General features: G+C 36.8%; 6 non-coding genes across 6 annotated transcripts; all 6 read left to right on the forward strand.

Annotated features, from left to right (window-relative positions):
* The first annotated feature begins 913 nt into the window (after window positions 1–913).
* Window positions 914–985, forward strand: TRNAD-GUC (transfer RNA aspartic acid (anticodon GUC)). Its single transcript has one exon. It is a non-coding gene; the product is annotated as a tRNA-Asp (tRNA).
* A 606-nt stretch (window positions 986–1,591) lies between these two features.
* TRNAD-GUC (transfer RNA aspartic acid (anticodon GUC)) lies at window positions 1,592–1,663 on the forward strand. The gene has a single exon. It is a non-coding gene; the product is annotated as a tRNA-Asp (tRNA).
* A 2,311-nt stretch (window positions 1,664–3,974) lies between these two features.
* On the forward strand, window positions 3,975–4,046 carry TRNAD-GUC (transfer RNA aspartic acid (anticodon GUC)). The gene has a single exon. It is a non-coding gene; the product is annotated as a tRNA-Asp (tRNA).
* A 1,262-nt stretch (window positions 4,047–5,308) lies between these two features.
* On the forward strand, window positions 5,309–5,380 carry TRNAD-GUC (transfer RNA aspartic acid (anticodon GUC)). Its single transcript has one exon. It is a non-coding gene; the product is annotated as a tRNA-Asp (tRNA).
* A 596-nt stretch (window positions 5,381–5,976) lies between these two features.
* On the forward strand, window positions 5,977–6,048 carry TRNAD-GUC (transfer RNA aspartic acid (anticodon GUC)). The gene has a single exon. It is a non-coding gene; the product is annotated as a tRNA-Asp (tRNA).
* An 8,073-nt stretch (window positions 6,049–14,121) lies between these two features.
* TRNAD-GUC (transfer RNA aspartic acid (anticodon GUC)) lies at window positions 14,122–14,193 on the forward strand. The gene has a single exon. It is a non-coding gene; the product is annotated as a tRNA-Asp (tRNA).
* The last annotated feature ends 2,003 nt before the right edge of the window (window positions 14,194–16,196 follow it).

The following is a 16,196-nucleotide window of genomic DNA, read 5'->3' on the forward strand; positions in this document are numbered from 1 at the left end:
GCAGAAGTTGATTAAGATCCCTTAGGAAAGTTTATCATTCCTGGAAAGGTGTAAAACCAAATGAAAATATATTTCGAAAAGAAGATATACTTATTTTCATTGATTGAAGACCTTGCAACCTTATTACTACAGCACATTCAAGTTTTAGATTTCTTGGTATCTCCCTTCGCAATAAATCCTCGGAAGTGGTGAGAATTCCCGCCTGTCACGCGGGGGGCCGGGGTTCGAATCCCTGCCGGGAAGGATCTCCTATTTACAATGAAAACCCACTGCTTCAAATAGTATAAATGTATATAATGATATATATATATATATATATATATATATATATATATATATATATATATATATATATAAGGATGTTTATGTTTTGAGGAACATAGGGATCTCCTTCTTTTAGAAAATAAGTCCATGGATTACACCATTTCCCATAATGAATGAATAACGCTCAGGACATTTGTTTTTTATCATATAAACATCCATTATTTGCTGTCAATACCTGAAACCCAATTTAAAATCATGGTGTTAACAAAATTTTTATAACTATAGTCCATTTCTTTTAGCGAGTCATATTTGTACCGACTCGCAGGGGTGCCCTTTTAGCTCGGAAAAGTTTCCTGGTCGCTGATTGGTTAGAATTATCTTGCCCAACCAATCAGCGATCAGGAAACTTTTCCGAGCTAAAAGAGCACCGCTGCGAGTCGGTGCAAATATGACTCGCTAAAAGAAATGAACTATAGTGGTAAGTGTTGTCTATTAAATTCTAGTATCATCCAACTATGAACACTGCTTTATAGCATAGTTTATAGCATCACTCATTACTGCGCGCATCTTGGTAGCAGAGTGGCTAGCTTTGCCCATTACTGAACAGTCCTCGGTTGTATTGTGGTTAGTATCACCCAATGCAGAATATTCCTCGGTAGTATAGTGGTGAGTATCCCCGCCTGTCACGCGGGAGGCCGGGGTTCGATTCCCCGCCGGGGAGGATTACTTATTTGTTAATGATACATGAAATAATTTCAAAACAACTACTTCAAATTGTGTGAAGGTACGTGAATTGAAAGTAATTAAATAATGACTATGTAAGTAATATTTCGTCTTTTACTTTATTTTCAAGATAACTATGTATAATTTGAGTCACTAGCCACCACAGAATTAATATCAGATACAATTACTGTATTAAAAGATGAATGTCACTTCATTTGTTTCCCTACAGAATTCGTGGTAAGAACTGACATGTATATAAAAAAAATCTGGTATTCAGGAAGCCCTTTTAGTAGCAGGCTACTGCATCCTTGCCCTTTTTAACCATGACTGAGAAACTCCAAAGTTGGCTAATCACCAAATGCAAATATTGATGTTGATGTTTTCAGCAACAAAGTGATTTTTTAGTAAACGACTCCACAAATTACACTATTTCAAAATATGAATGGATAATGCTCAAGAAATTTAATCTTTTTCATATAAAAATCCATTTATTTGCTGCCAATACCTAACTCTTCAGCAAACCTTGGTGTTAATGAGACTAGGATTACTTACAAATGAAGAGTCCTTAGTTGTATGGTGGTTAGTATCATCGGTTAAGGAACAGTCCTCGGTAGTATAGTGGTGAGTATCCCCGCCTGTCACGCGGGAGGCCGGGGTTCGATTCCCCGCCGGGGAGGTGTACTTATTTTATAATGAAATATTAAGTACTTTGAAAACCGCTAAGGGAGACTTGGGATAGTTGCATACAGGGGTAGGTTGATATACTGTCAATATCTTCATTATACGGCAATAGTTGGTGTTGAGGTTCTTGGGACGTATAGACATCATTATCAACCTTATCCTCACTGAGTGCAAAACAATTTGATCACTCATCTGAGAAACTAAACGCAAAAAAATATTTTTGGATACCCTAAGTGAGTATTCTGACCTTACGTGTTATATTCATAGGCCTTAAGGAACTTATGTTCAAGAAACTTAATTTTCCAATATTTCTAATAAGTAGCAAAATTTATGATGAAAAGGAAAATAATTCAAATAATTCGTTCGGGGCAAGTTGTAACAATCAGTAACAACTTGCCTGGCATGATATAGTTGCAACAATTTACCCCATACGGAAGAAATTTTATATTTATTTACTTATTATTTACTCTATATTTTATGGTTATCAAACATTGTTAGGAAATACAAAAAAAAAAAAAAGACAGAATTAGCTGATAGATGCAATACAAAACATTTGGAGGTGGCAGTCGAACTTGATCCCAGACAAATGTTGCAAGCACAAGCAAGGCTGGTCAAGATAGGCCTTACATATACCAATCGCACTTTTTCTATAGTGAGAGAACAGAAACCTACAGGAGAAATCAAAACCTCACAGGAACTGCGATCATGTTAGGCTAGACAAAGAATGACTCAAAGATGCAACAAAAGGAGACGCCACACGGACACACCTGAGAAGATGAAGCTACAGCACCACAATGAGGATTCGCAAGGAAAAGGCTCAAGAGTAAAACCTGTAAAAGATATTTGAACAAGAAAGGGTTTCTGAAGTCTGGTGGAAATAAGAACAAACATAACATTGAAGATTATTGGTGTCATGCATGTGGTGGCGAATGGTCAAAATCAGACTAAGGAAAGCAATGAGTGCAATGCATCAAATGTAAAGATTAGGCCCATGAAAGATGCACATATGAAAGGACTAATTATGCATGTGACTTGTGTAAAAGGAAATGATAACCGAGTTCTTTGGATTTTAAAAGATGTGATTTTTTTATATTTTGTACCAATGTACCCCATGGTCTGTAACAACTTACCCCGCATATGGGGCAAGTTGTATACAATATGTTATTCTACTATTTTCTTTTATATACCCAAAATTAAATATTATTTAACCGATATTGTTATGATAAAACATGTAATAAACTTTTCAGAGCATAAATATGTTCAAGTTTCCTTCATTAAATGTTGAATTACGGGCAGAAATAGTACAATTGTAACAACTAGCCCAGATCTGCCCTACTGCAAATTCTTTAATGGCATTTGAGTTAAAAGTAACCTAACAACGACTATGTAAATAATATTGGGCATTGTATCTCCATTTTTAAGATAGACATGTATAATTCAATTTGCTATTCCCAACAGAATTAAAATCTTGTTCAAATCCTGTTAAAAATTGAAAATATCTCGAATTATTTCTCTACAGAATTCGCTATTAAAAGTGACAAGTATATCAACATTTTGGTATTCCACTTAGTATGAAGCTACTGGATCCTTGCACCTTGCTCCCTAGAATGAGAACAACCATAGTCAACCAAACACCAGATACATATATTGATGATCAAACTTACAGGAACATTGGGATTTTTGTTCATGAAATGGTCCATATATTACTGAATTTCCCATTATGGATTGACAATGCTTTCTATAACTGGTGGTAAATATCAATTATTGAACATTTGTAAACACCAAAAGTGAACAGACTTCTGTAGAACAGTATATAGCATCACCCATTAATAAGCAGACCTTGTACAGTAGTAGAATAGCTATCATTACTTATCAATGAATAGACCTTGGTTGTATAGTGTTTAGCATCACCTACTAGTGAATAGTCCTCGGTAGTATGGTGGTGAGTATCCCCGCCTGTAACGCGGGACGCCAAGGTTCGATTGCCCGCTGGGAGGATTACCTATTTGCAATGAACACCACTACTTCAACTTGTCTAAAAGCATATAATGATAAATATGAGGATGTTTATGTTTTGAGGGACATAGAGATCTCTTTTTTTTTTTTTTAAATCAGCCAAAAATTTACACCATTTCCCGTTATGGATGGATAATGCTTAGCTAATTTGATCTTTGTTATATGAAAATCCATTTATTTGCTGCCAATACCTAACTTCTAAGCAAACCTTGCTGTTAATATGACTATCATTACTGATCAGTGAGCAGTCCTTGTTTGTATAGTGGTTAGCATCGTCAAAAAGTGGACAGTCCTCGGTAGTATAGTGGTGAGTATCCCCGCCTGTCACGCGGGAGGCCGGGGTTCGATTCCCCGCCGGGGAGGATTACTTATGTACTATGAAATATGAGTTACTTTCAAAACCACTACTTAAAATTGTGTAAAGGTATGTGAATTGCAAGTAATTGGACAATAACTATGTAAGTGATATTTCGCCTTTCAACTTTCTTTTCAAGATAACTCTATAATTTGAGTGACTATCTCTCTCAGTCAATATCAGGTACAATTACTGTACTGAAAGTTAAATGTCAATTTATTTGTTCCCCTACTGAATTCGCGATAAAAACTAACTTGTATATCAACAATTTGGTATTGAGGAAGCCCTTTTAGTAGGAGGTTACTGAATCCTTGTCCTTTTCTTCAATTGAATGAGACAACTCCACAGTTGGCTAATCACCACATGCATATAATGATGATGTTTTCAGCGATATAGGGAATTTTAAGTAAATGACATAAAAAATTACACCATTTCCCATTATGGATGGATAATGCTTAGGAAAATTTGTTCTTTTTCACAAAAATCCACTTTTTTTCTTGCTAAAACCTCATTATTGAGCAAACCTTGGTGTTAATGTGACTAGCATTACTTATCAATGAACAGTCCTTGATTGTATAGTGGTTAGCATCACCTATTAGTGAACAGTCCTCGGTAGTATAGTGGTGAGTATCCCCGCCTGTCACGCGGGAGGCCGGGGTTCGATTTACCGCTGGGGAGGATTATTTATTTTCTATGAAATATGAAGTACTTTCAAAATCACTATTTCAAATTGTGTCAAGGCGTGTGAATTAAAAGTAACAAAATAATGACTACTTCAAGTTCATTTTTAAGATAAATATGTATAATTTGTCTCTCTAGCCGCACAAAATAAATATCAGGTATAATTCCACCACTAAGAGTGAAAAGTCTTTCCATTATTTCCCTACTGAATTCCATTCCCATTAAGAATTGACATGTATATCAACAATCTGGTATTCAGGAAGCCCTTTAAGTAGGAACCTGCTGGATCCTTGACCTTTTTTATTATGACTGAGAATCTCCACAGTTAGCTAATCACCACATGCATATATAGATGTTGATGTTTTAAGCAACATAGGGATTTTTTAAAGGGAATGAGTCCATAAATTACAAAAATTCCCATTACGGACGGATAATGCTCTGGGAACTTGTTGTCTGTCACAAAAAAATCCTTAGATTTGCTACCATTACCTCACTAAGGAGCAAACCTTGGTGCTAATGGGCCAATCACTACGTATCAATGACCAGTCCTTGATTGTATAGTGGTTAGCATCACCAATTAGTGAACAGTCCTCGGTAGTATAGTGGTGAGTATCCCCGCCTGTCACGCGGGAGGCCGGGGTTCGATTCCCCGCCGGGGAGGATTATTTATTTTCCATGAAATATGAAGTATTTTAAAAACCATTACTTCAAATTGTGTTAAGGCCTGTGAATTAAAAGTAACAAAATAATGACTAATTCCCCATTTAAGTCCATTTTCGAGAAAAATATGTATTATTTGAGTCACTAGCCCCACAAAATAAATATCAGGTATAATTCCTGCACTAAGAGTGAAAGGTCTTTAATTTATTTCACACCGAATTCCATTCCTGGTAAGAACTGACATGTATATCAACAATCTGGTATTCAGGAAGCCCTTTAAGTAGGACCCTACTGGATCCTTGACCTTTTCCATCATGACTGAGAAACTCCACAGTTGCCTAATCACCAAACGCTTATATTGATGTTGATGTTTTCAGCAACATAGGGATTTTTTAAAGGGAATTAGACCATAAATTACAAAATTTCCCATTACAGACGGATAATGCTCAGGAAACTTGTTCTCTGTCACATAAAATCTTTAGATTTGCTGCCAATACCTCACTAATGATCAAACTTTTGTGTTAATGTGCCAATCATTACGTATCAATGACCAGTCCTTGATTGTATAGTGGTTAGCATCACCAACTAGTGAACAGTCCTCGGTAGTATAGTGGTGAGTATCCCCGCCTGTCACGCGGGAGGCCGGGGTTCGATTCCCCGCCGGGGAGGATTACTTATTTTCCGTGAAATTTGAAGTATTTTCAAAATCATTACTTCAAATTGTGTAAAGGCCTGTGAATTAAAAGTAACAAAATAATGACTAATTCCCAATTTAAGTCCATTTTCAAGATAAATATGTATAATTTGAGTCACTAGCCCCACAAAATAAATATCAGGTACAATTCCTGCACTAAGAGTGAAAAGTCTTCCATTTCTTTCCTCGCTGAATTAGATTCTTGGTAAGAACTGATATGTATATCAACAATCTGGTATTCAGGAAGCCCTTTAAGTAGGAACCTACTGGATCCTTGACCTTTTCTGTCATGACTGAGAAGCTCTACAGTTGCCTAATCACCAAATGCATATATTGATTTTAATATTTTCAGCAACATGGAGTTTTTTTTAATGGGAATGAGTCCATAAATTACAAAATTTCCCATTACAGACGGATAATGCTCAGGAAACTTGTTCTCCGTCACATAAAAATCTTTAGATTTGCTGCCAATACCTCACTAATGATCAAACTTTTTTGTTAATGTGCCAATCATTACATGCCAATCATTACATATCAATGAACAGTCCTTGATTGTATAGTGGTTAGCATCACCAAAACTCCACAGTTGCCTAATCCCCACATGCTTATGTTGATGTTGATGTTTTCAGTAACGTAGGGAGTTTTTAAAGGGAATGAGTCCATAAATTACAAATTTCCCATTACGGATGGATAATGCTCAGGAAACTCGTTCCCTGCCGCATAAGAATTAATAGATTTGCTGCCAATACCTCACTAAAGAGCAAACCTTCGTGTTTATATGCCAATCATTACGTATCAATGAACAGTCCTTGATTGTATAGTGGTTAGCATCACCAATTAGTGAACAGTCCTCGGAAGTATAGTGGTGAGTATCCCCGCCTGTCACGCGGGAGACCGGGGTTCGATTCCCTGCCGGGGAGGATTACTTATTTTCTATGGAATATAAAGTAGTTTTGAAAACCACTACTTCAAATTGTGTAAAGGCATGTGAATTAGATGTAAGAAAATAATGACAAATTCCCCATTTAAGTGTATTTGCAATATAAATAAGTAAAATTTGAACCATTAGCACCACAAAATAAATATCAGGTGCAATTCCTGCACGAAGAGTGAAAAGTCTTTCATTTCTTTCCTTGCTGAATTAGATTCCTGCTAAGAACTGACATGTATAACAACAATCTGGTATTCAGGAAGCCCTTTAAGTAAAAACCTACAAGATCCTTGACCTTTTTCATCATGACTGAGAGACTCCACAGTTGCCTAATCACTAAATGCTTATACTGATGTCGATGTTTTCAGTAACATAGGGAGTTTCCAAAAGGAATGAGTCCATAAATTACAAATTTCCCATTACAGATGGATAATGCTTCGGAAACTTTTTCTCTGCCACATAAAAATCCTTAGATTTGCTGTCAATACCTCACTTATGATCAAACTTTTGTGTTAATGTGCCACTCATTAGGTGCCAATCATTACGCATCGAAGAACAGTCCTTGATTGTATAGAGGTTAGCATTACCAATAAGTGAACAGTCCTCGGTAGTATAGTGTAAGTATCCCCGCCTGTCACGCAGGAGGCCGGGGTTCGATTCCCTGCCGGGGAGGATTACTTATTTTCTATGGAATAAGAAGTAGTTTTGAAAACCACTACTTCAAATTGTGTAAATATATGTAAATTAAATGTAAGAAAATAATGACAAATTCCCCATTCAAGTCCATTTGCAATATAAAAATGTATAATTTGAGTCACTAGCCCCACAAAATAAATATCAGGTACAATTCCTGCACTAAGAGTGAAAAGTCTTTCATTTCTTTCCTTGCTGAATTAGATGCCTGGTAAGAAATGACATATATATCAACAATCTGGTATTCAGGAAGCCCTTTAACCTGCAGGATTATTGACATTTTTCATCATGACTGAGAGACTCCACAGTTACCTAATCCCCACATGTTTATAATGATGTTGATGTTTTCAGTAACATAGGGAGTTTTTAAAGGGAATGAGTTCATAAATTACAAATTTCCCATTACGCATGGATAATGCTTAGGAAACTTGTTCTCTGTCACATAAAAATTCATAGATTTGCTGCCAATACCTATCTACGGAGCAAACCTTGGTGTTAATCAAGGTCTATATATACCAGGTCAGCCAATGCGCAGCTTAAGCTGTGAATCACCCATACTGTGACGTCAAGCTTCCCCGTCTCACACACGTGGGTAAACAAAACAAAGGACTGTTGCCTTAGTTAGCTACCTATAGAGGTAACGTAAACAATAGGAGACGCTGTGTCCATTATCATTTTATTCATTCATTCATTCCGTCACTAATAATGCAAAGTAACTGCGCAGTATTTGGATGTTATAATAGACATGATAAAACTTAAAGCTCAAACATAAAATACCATCGCTTTCCAAAAGAAAAACCATACATAGACCAGTGGATACATGCATGTTGCCGTGCAGACAGAATTAACGTTGTGGATGCTACTGTTTACTCGATTCATTTTAAACCAGGCGATTACAAAGATGACATAAAGTCTAGGTTACTAGGTATTGAAAGTCCTAGAAATTTACTACCTACTTACACAAACACTAAATCAAGATTGCCTTGAACATTTCTTTGGGTGTATAAGGCAAATGGATGGGCACTATGATCATCTTTAGGCTGTGAACTTTAAATTTCGGCTAAAAAAAATGTTACTAGGAAAGGAAATTAAAGTATTAAGTGAAAAGTGTAATATCACAACCGTTGGAAAATCTCATGAATCAGCCTAAGACGATGAATCTATAACGAAAGGGACTTAGCGTTAGAAATATGCATAACAACGCAGATATTCAGAAATTTAGATTTTGATTTAGAGAAATGCTTTAGACGAGGAAGAAAACCTTTTGAGAGCAAATAAAGAAATAAAGAAAGATGTTATTGCTTTTTTTGTTAAGATATTGGTATATTTTCGAATGCGATATCTTAATAATTTGATAAATAAAGTATAGAAAACCTCAAGGACAACCATGCAGGGAGGCCCTAAGAAAAAAAAATTAAAGTTGTAACTTAATGAAATATTTTCCAAAGGTAAAATGTTGTTTTATTCACATTGACTATGTGATAGATCTACGTTCTTAATGGGTCTCGCCAACACTAAACCCCTTCAGATGACATAGGTGCGCAGAAGAGGCTTAAAATCGGTACTCTGTCTGGCTGACCTGGTATATCTGGACCGTGGTGTTAATATGCCAATCATTACGTATCAATGAAGAGTCCTTGATTGTATAGTGGTTAGCATCACCAATTAATGAACAGTCCTCGTTAGTATAGTGGTGATTATCCCCGCCTGTCACGCGGGAGGCCGGGGTTCGATTCCCCGCCGGGGAGGAATAATTATTTTCTATGAAATGTGAAGTACTTTCAAAACCTCGACTTCAAAATGGTGTAAAGGCATGTGAATTAAAAGTAACACAAATAATGACTAATTCCTCTTCAAGTCCATTTTCAAGATAAATATGTATAATTTGTCTCTCTAGCCTCACAAAATAAATATCAGGTACAATTCCTGCACTAAGAGTGAAAAATCTTTCATTTATTTCCCTACTGAATTCCATTCCTGGTAAGAACTGATATGTATATCAACAATCTGGTATTCAGGAAGCCCTTTAAGTAGGAACCTACTAAATCCTTGACCTTTTCATCATGACTGAGAAACTCCACAGTTTCCTAATCACCACATAGCACATATTGATGTTGATGTTTTCAGCAACATAGGGCTTTTTGAAAGGGAATGAGTCAATAAATTAAAAAATTTCCCATTACAGACGGATTATGCTCAGGAAACTTATTCCCTGTCACATAAAAATCCATAGATTTGCTGCCAATACCTCAGTAATGAGCAAACCTTCGTGTTAATGTGCCAATCATTACATATTAATAAACAGTCCTTGATTGTATAGTGGGTAGCATCACCTGTTAGTGAACAGTCCTCGGTAGTAGAGTGGTGAGTATCCCCGCCTGTCACGCGGGAGGCCGGAGTTGATTCAACGCCGGGGAGGATTACTTATTTTCTATGAAATATGAAGTACTTTCAAAACCACGACTTCAAATTGTGTAAAGGCGTGTGAATTAAAAGTAACATGAATAAGGACTAATTCTTCTTGAAGTCCATTTTCAAGATAAATATGTATAATTTGAGTCACTAGCCCGACAAATATATATATCAGGTACAATTACTGCACTAAGAGTGAAGAGTCTTTCATATATTTCCCTACTGAACTCCATTCCTGGTAGGAACTGACATGTATATCAAACATCTGGTATTCAGGAAGCCCTTTAAGTAGGAACCTATTGGATCCTTGCCCTTTTTTACTATGACCGAGAAACTCCACAGTTGGTTAATCACCAAATGCATATGTTGATGTTGATGTTTTCAGCGACATATGGAAAGTTTAGTAAATGACTTCACAAATTATACCATTTCCCATTGTCGATGGATAATGCTTAGGAAATTTATTCTCTTTCACAAAAACACCCTTATTTCCTGCTAAAACCTCATTACTGAGCAAACCTTGGTGTTAATGTGACTAGCATTCTTTATCAATGAAGAGTCCTTGGTTGTATAGTGGTTAAAATAACCTATTAGTGAACAGTCCTCGGTAGTATAGTGCTGAGTATCCCCGCCTGTCACGCGGGAGGCCGGGGTTCGATTCCCCGCCGGGGAGGAGTACATAGTTTTCAATGAAATATGAAGCACTTTGAAAACCGCTACTGCAAATTCCGTAAAGTAATTTGAATTAAAAGTAACCGAACAATGACTACTGATTCTGAAGCGTACAGCAACATACGGATTTTTTCTCACGAAATTAATGCATTTATTACCAAATTCCCCATTGTGGCGGGTAATACCTCAAAAATTAGTTTTTTTTTTCCATAAAAATTCATTTATTTGCTTTCAAGAACTGAAGCCACAACTACAATATTTTGTTTTAGGTACCTTTCATGACTCGTGGTAAGCGTTAGCTAATAAATGTTAGTATCTTGCTAAAGTGTACAGACGATGTTTGTAGTATAGTTTACAATATCACTGATCACTGATCAGACCTTGGTAGTAGTGTGGCTAGCAAAACCTATCATTGAACAATCCTTGGTTGTATGATTGTTAGCATCGCCTATCAGTGAAAAGTCCTCAGTAGTATGGGGGTGAGTATGCTGGTATTCGATTCACTCCTTGGGAGGATTACTTATATCTTATTATTATTATTATTATTATTATTATTAAGCAACAACCCTAGTGGGAAAAGCAGGATGATATGAGCCCAAGGGCTGCAAAGGGGAAAATAGCCCAGTAAGGAAAGGAAACAAAGGAAAATAAAATATTTTAAGAACTGCAAATAACATTAAAGAAATTATTTCCTATATAAACTATAAAAACGCCAACAATAAAAGAGGAAGAAAAACAAGACAAAACAGCGTGCCTGAGTGCACCCTCAAGCAAGAGAATTCTAACCCAAGACAGTGGAAGGCCATGGTACAGAGGCTATGGCACTGTCGAAGACTAGAGAACAAATGTTTGATTTTGGAGTGTCCTTCTCCTAGAAGAGGTGCTGACCATAGCTAAAAGACTCTTCTACCACTACCAAAAGGAAAATGGCCACTGAATAATTACAGTGCAGTAGTTAACCCCTTGGGTGAAAAAGAACTGTTTTGCAATCTCATTGTTGTCAGGTGTTTGAGGACACAGGAGAATATGTAAGGAATAAGCCACTTTAATCGGTGTATGTGTAGGCAAAGAGAAAGTGAACCCTAACCAGAGAAGTTCCAATGTAGTAGTGGATGACAAGTCAAAGGACCCTATAACTCTCTAGCGGTAGTATCTCAACGGGTGGCCTATGCCCTAGCTAACCTACTACTATTACAAAACCTTTCCAGAAATTTATTCCAAAGTAAAGAAACAAAGATTATGTCTAACTAGAGAAGCACTCTGAGAGTGCAGACCTCCACCATGGCAGCTTATTTCTCGAAACCAGCATGCCTTTCCCAGAATTATTTAATAATTTCCATCTCTTTACATAACATTAAAAATCCCTGCAAGTTTCATTACTTTATGGTTAAAATTTTGGCCGCATGGTTGATGACCAGAATTTTACCATTTGCTTGACCATGACCTTGGACTCGACCTTGACCTTCGACCGTATTATGTTTTTTTTGGCTTGGATTTTTATAAACCCAAATATGAACCAAGTTTGAAGTCTCTGTGACAATGATTACATGAATTGAACGTTTTGCTTGACCGTGACCTTTGAACTTGACCTTCCAAAATCTAATTCTTCCCAGCTTTCTACATAACAGTTAATCCCTGCAAGTTTTATTAATCCACGATTAAAATTCCGGCCAGGAAGCTGTTCACAAACAAAAACACACAAACAGGGGCGAAAACATAACCTCCTCCCAACTTTATTGGTGGAGGTAATAATTCAAGTAGCTAATATACTGCATGTCAGATTTTAGGAACTTGGGTTTGAATCCTGTACTTAAAAGATGAAAGCCTCTTCATTTACTCCTCAAGTGGAATAATGTTTAAAAGTGCAAGGCGTATGAGAAAACAAGATAATTATTATTGCTATTACTTGCTAAGGTACAACCCTAGTTGAAAAAGCAGGGCCTCAAACAGCAAATAAGGATAGGAAACAAGGAAAAATAAAATATTTTAAAAACAGTAACATTCAATTAAATATTTCCTATATAAACTATAAAAACTTTAACAAAACAAGTGGAAGAGAAATAAGATAGAATAGTGTGCCCAAGTTTACCCTCAATCAAGAGAACTCTAACCCAAGACAGTGAAAGATCATGATACAGAGGCTACGGCACTACCTAAGATTAGAGAACAATGGTTTGATTTTGGAGAGTCTTCTCCTAGAAGAGCAGTTTGCCATAGGTAAAGAATCTCTTCTACCCTGACCAAGAGGAAAGCAGCCACAGAACAATGACAGAGCAGTAGTTATTCTCTTGGATGAAAAAGAATTGTTTGGTCATCTCAATGTTGTCAGGTGTATGAGGACAGAGGAAAATATGTAAAGAATAGGCCAGACTATTCAGTGTATGTGTAGGCAAAGGAAAACTGAACCCCAACCAAGGAGAAGGATCTAATGCAGTACTGTCTGGCCAGTCAAAGGACCCCATAACTCTCTAGCGGTAGTGTGTCTCAAAGAGTGGCTGGTGCCTGCCAACTTATTACCTACAGGGTATCTACATTTTGGTAATCAACAATTTTTTTTTGGTATGAGCTTACTGGATCCTCGCCATTTTCTTCCCTACTGCCTCAAAGCACATTCGACTCTGCACCATATACGAAGAATAATGCTTAAGGTTACAGAAACAGCCATTTTTTCTCATTAAACAGGTCCATAAATCAATCAATATCCCATAGAGAAATGATTATAAAGAGAAACTTTGATCTTTATAGAAAAATTTCTCTTTTTTACCAAAAATGTCTGAATATATGACTATACTGAAATTTTTTTCTACCCTATTTACAGCTCATTTTAATCTTTCGATACTATTTCCTAGCATCTCCCAACAGTAATCAGTCTATGGTTCATAACAGTCCTCGGTAATATAGGTTGTAATAGTGATTTTAAAAAAATAAATTGTGTTAATGAATTATGTAACAGCAATGCTGATTATGGTTCACAATATATGGAACCCTTCCCCCCCCCCCCCCGCCCCAACCATAAAAAGCAAAGCTACCAATTATTGTTGGGTACGACTTAACAGTTATTTGGGAACGAGTCGCCTGGGTACGACTTGACTCGCTACGCGCCAAAGCATATTTTAATACTCAGGTTAGCAAGAGCTCAGTCCTTTATCTCCCAAAATTGATACTCGAATTAATCCATTCTCAATAATAGATGGATGACGCTTATTGAATTTGATAAATATTTGAAGATGCTTTTATATACAGTCAATTTCCGAAGCCATGGTTGTAATATGGTTTTTTCACATCTCTATTTACTATCAAGCTTTCAACACTAAGTTGGAGTCACTCAATGGTGAACAGTCCTCGGTAGTATAGTGGTGAGTATCCCCGCCTGTCACGCGGGAGGCCGGGGTTCGATTCCCCGCCGGGGAGGATAAAACTTTTCTATGAAATATGATGATTAATATTATTAATTTTATTTACAGAGAAATTAAAGCAAAGAACAGACAAAGACAATGCATGAATAAAACTTTTTTTTCTTTTTTTATCTCCATTAATCAGTCTTGTGAGAATCAAGAGGTTAATAACAAGTGCACTGGTTCGAATCCTGCATTAGTAAAAAAAATGAGCAAAAAATAAGTGATGTCAAGTAAATCTAAAACATTCTATGGATGTTTGAAAGATGCCTTTGAGGCCATTATAGATACAAACACTTTTTACATATATGGATACACAATCACTAAATATATATGTAAGTATATATATATATATATACATATATATATATATATATATATATATATATATATATATATATATATATGTATGTATGTGTGTATATATATATATATATACATATATATATATATATATATATATATATATATATATATACACATATATACATATAAATATATATATATATATATATATATATATATATATATATACACACACACATATATACATATAAAATATATATATATATATATATATATATATATATATATATATATATATATATATATATATATATACATACATACATATACCAAGGCACTTCCCCCAATTTTGGGGGGTAGCCGACATCAAACAAATGAAACAAAAAAGGGGACCTCTCCTCTCTACGTCCTCCCAGCCTGACAAGGGACTCAACCGAGTTCGGCTGGTACTCCTAGGGATGCCACAGCCCACCCTCCCCCGTTATCCACCACAGATGAAGCTTCATAACGCTGAATCCCCTACTGCTGCTACCTCCGTGGTCATCCAAGGCCCCGGAGGAAGCAGCAGGGCTTACCGGAACTGCGTCACAATCGCTCGCCATTCATTCCTATTTCTAGCACGCTCTCTTGCCTCTCTCACATCTATCCTCCTATCACCCAGAGCCTCCTTCACTCCATCCATCCACCCAAACCTTGGCCTTCCTCTTGTACTTCTCCCATCAACTCTTGCATTTATCACCTTCTTTAGCAGACAGCCATTTTCCATTCTCTCAACATGGTCAAGCCACCTAAACACATTCATATCCACTTTAGCTGCTAACTCATTTCTTACACCCGTTCTCACCCTCACTACTTCGTTCCTAAGCCTATCTACTCGAGATACACCAACCATACTCCTTAGACACTTCATCTCAAACACATTCAATTTCTGTCTCTCCGTCACTTTCATTCCCCACAACTCCGATCCACACATCACAGTTGGTACAATCACTTTCTCATACAGAACTCTCTTTACATTCATGCCCAACCCTCTATATTTTACTACTCCTTTAACTGCCTCCAACACTTTGCATCCTTCATTCACTCTCTGACATACATCTGCTTTCACTCCACCATTTGCTGCAACAACAGACCCCAAGTACTTGAACTGATCCACCTCCTCAAACTCTCCATTCAACATGACATTCAACCGCACCACCTTCCCTTCTCGTACATCTCATAACCTTACTCTTACCCACATTAACTGTCAACTTCCTTCTCTCACACACCCTTCCAAATTCTGTCACTAATCTGCCAAGCTTCTGTTCCGCGTCTGCAACCAGTACAGTATCATCCGCAAACAACAACTGATTTACCTCCCATTCATGGTCATTCTCGTCTGTCAGTTTCAATCCTCGTCCAATCACTGGAGCATTCACCTCTCCCACCACTCCATTAACATACAAATTAAACAACCACGGCGACATCACACATCCCTGTTTCACCCCCACTCTCACTGGAAACCAACCGCTCACTTCATTTCCTATCCTAACACATGCCTTACTACCTTTGTAGAAACTTTTCACTGCTTGCAACAACCTTCCACCAACTCCATATAACCTCATCACATTCCACATTGCTTCCCTATCAACTCTATCATACGTTTTAGCAAGATCCATAAACGCAACATACACCTCCTTACCTTTTGCTAAATATTTCTCGCATATCTGCCTA

Source organism: Palaemon carinicauda, chromosome 10 (assembly GCF_036898095.1).
Source record: "Palaemon carinicauda isolate YSFRI2023 chromosome 10, ASM3689809v2, whole genome shotgun sequence".
NCBI classification, from domain to species: Eukaryota; Metazoa; Arthropoda; class Malacostraca; order Decapoda; family Palaemonidae; genus Palaemon; species Palaemon carinicauda.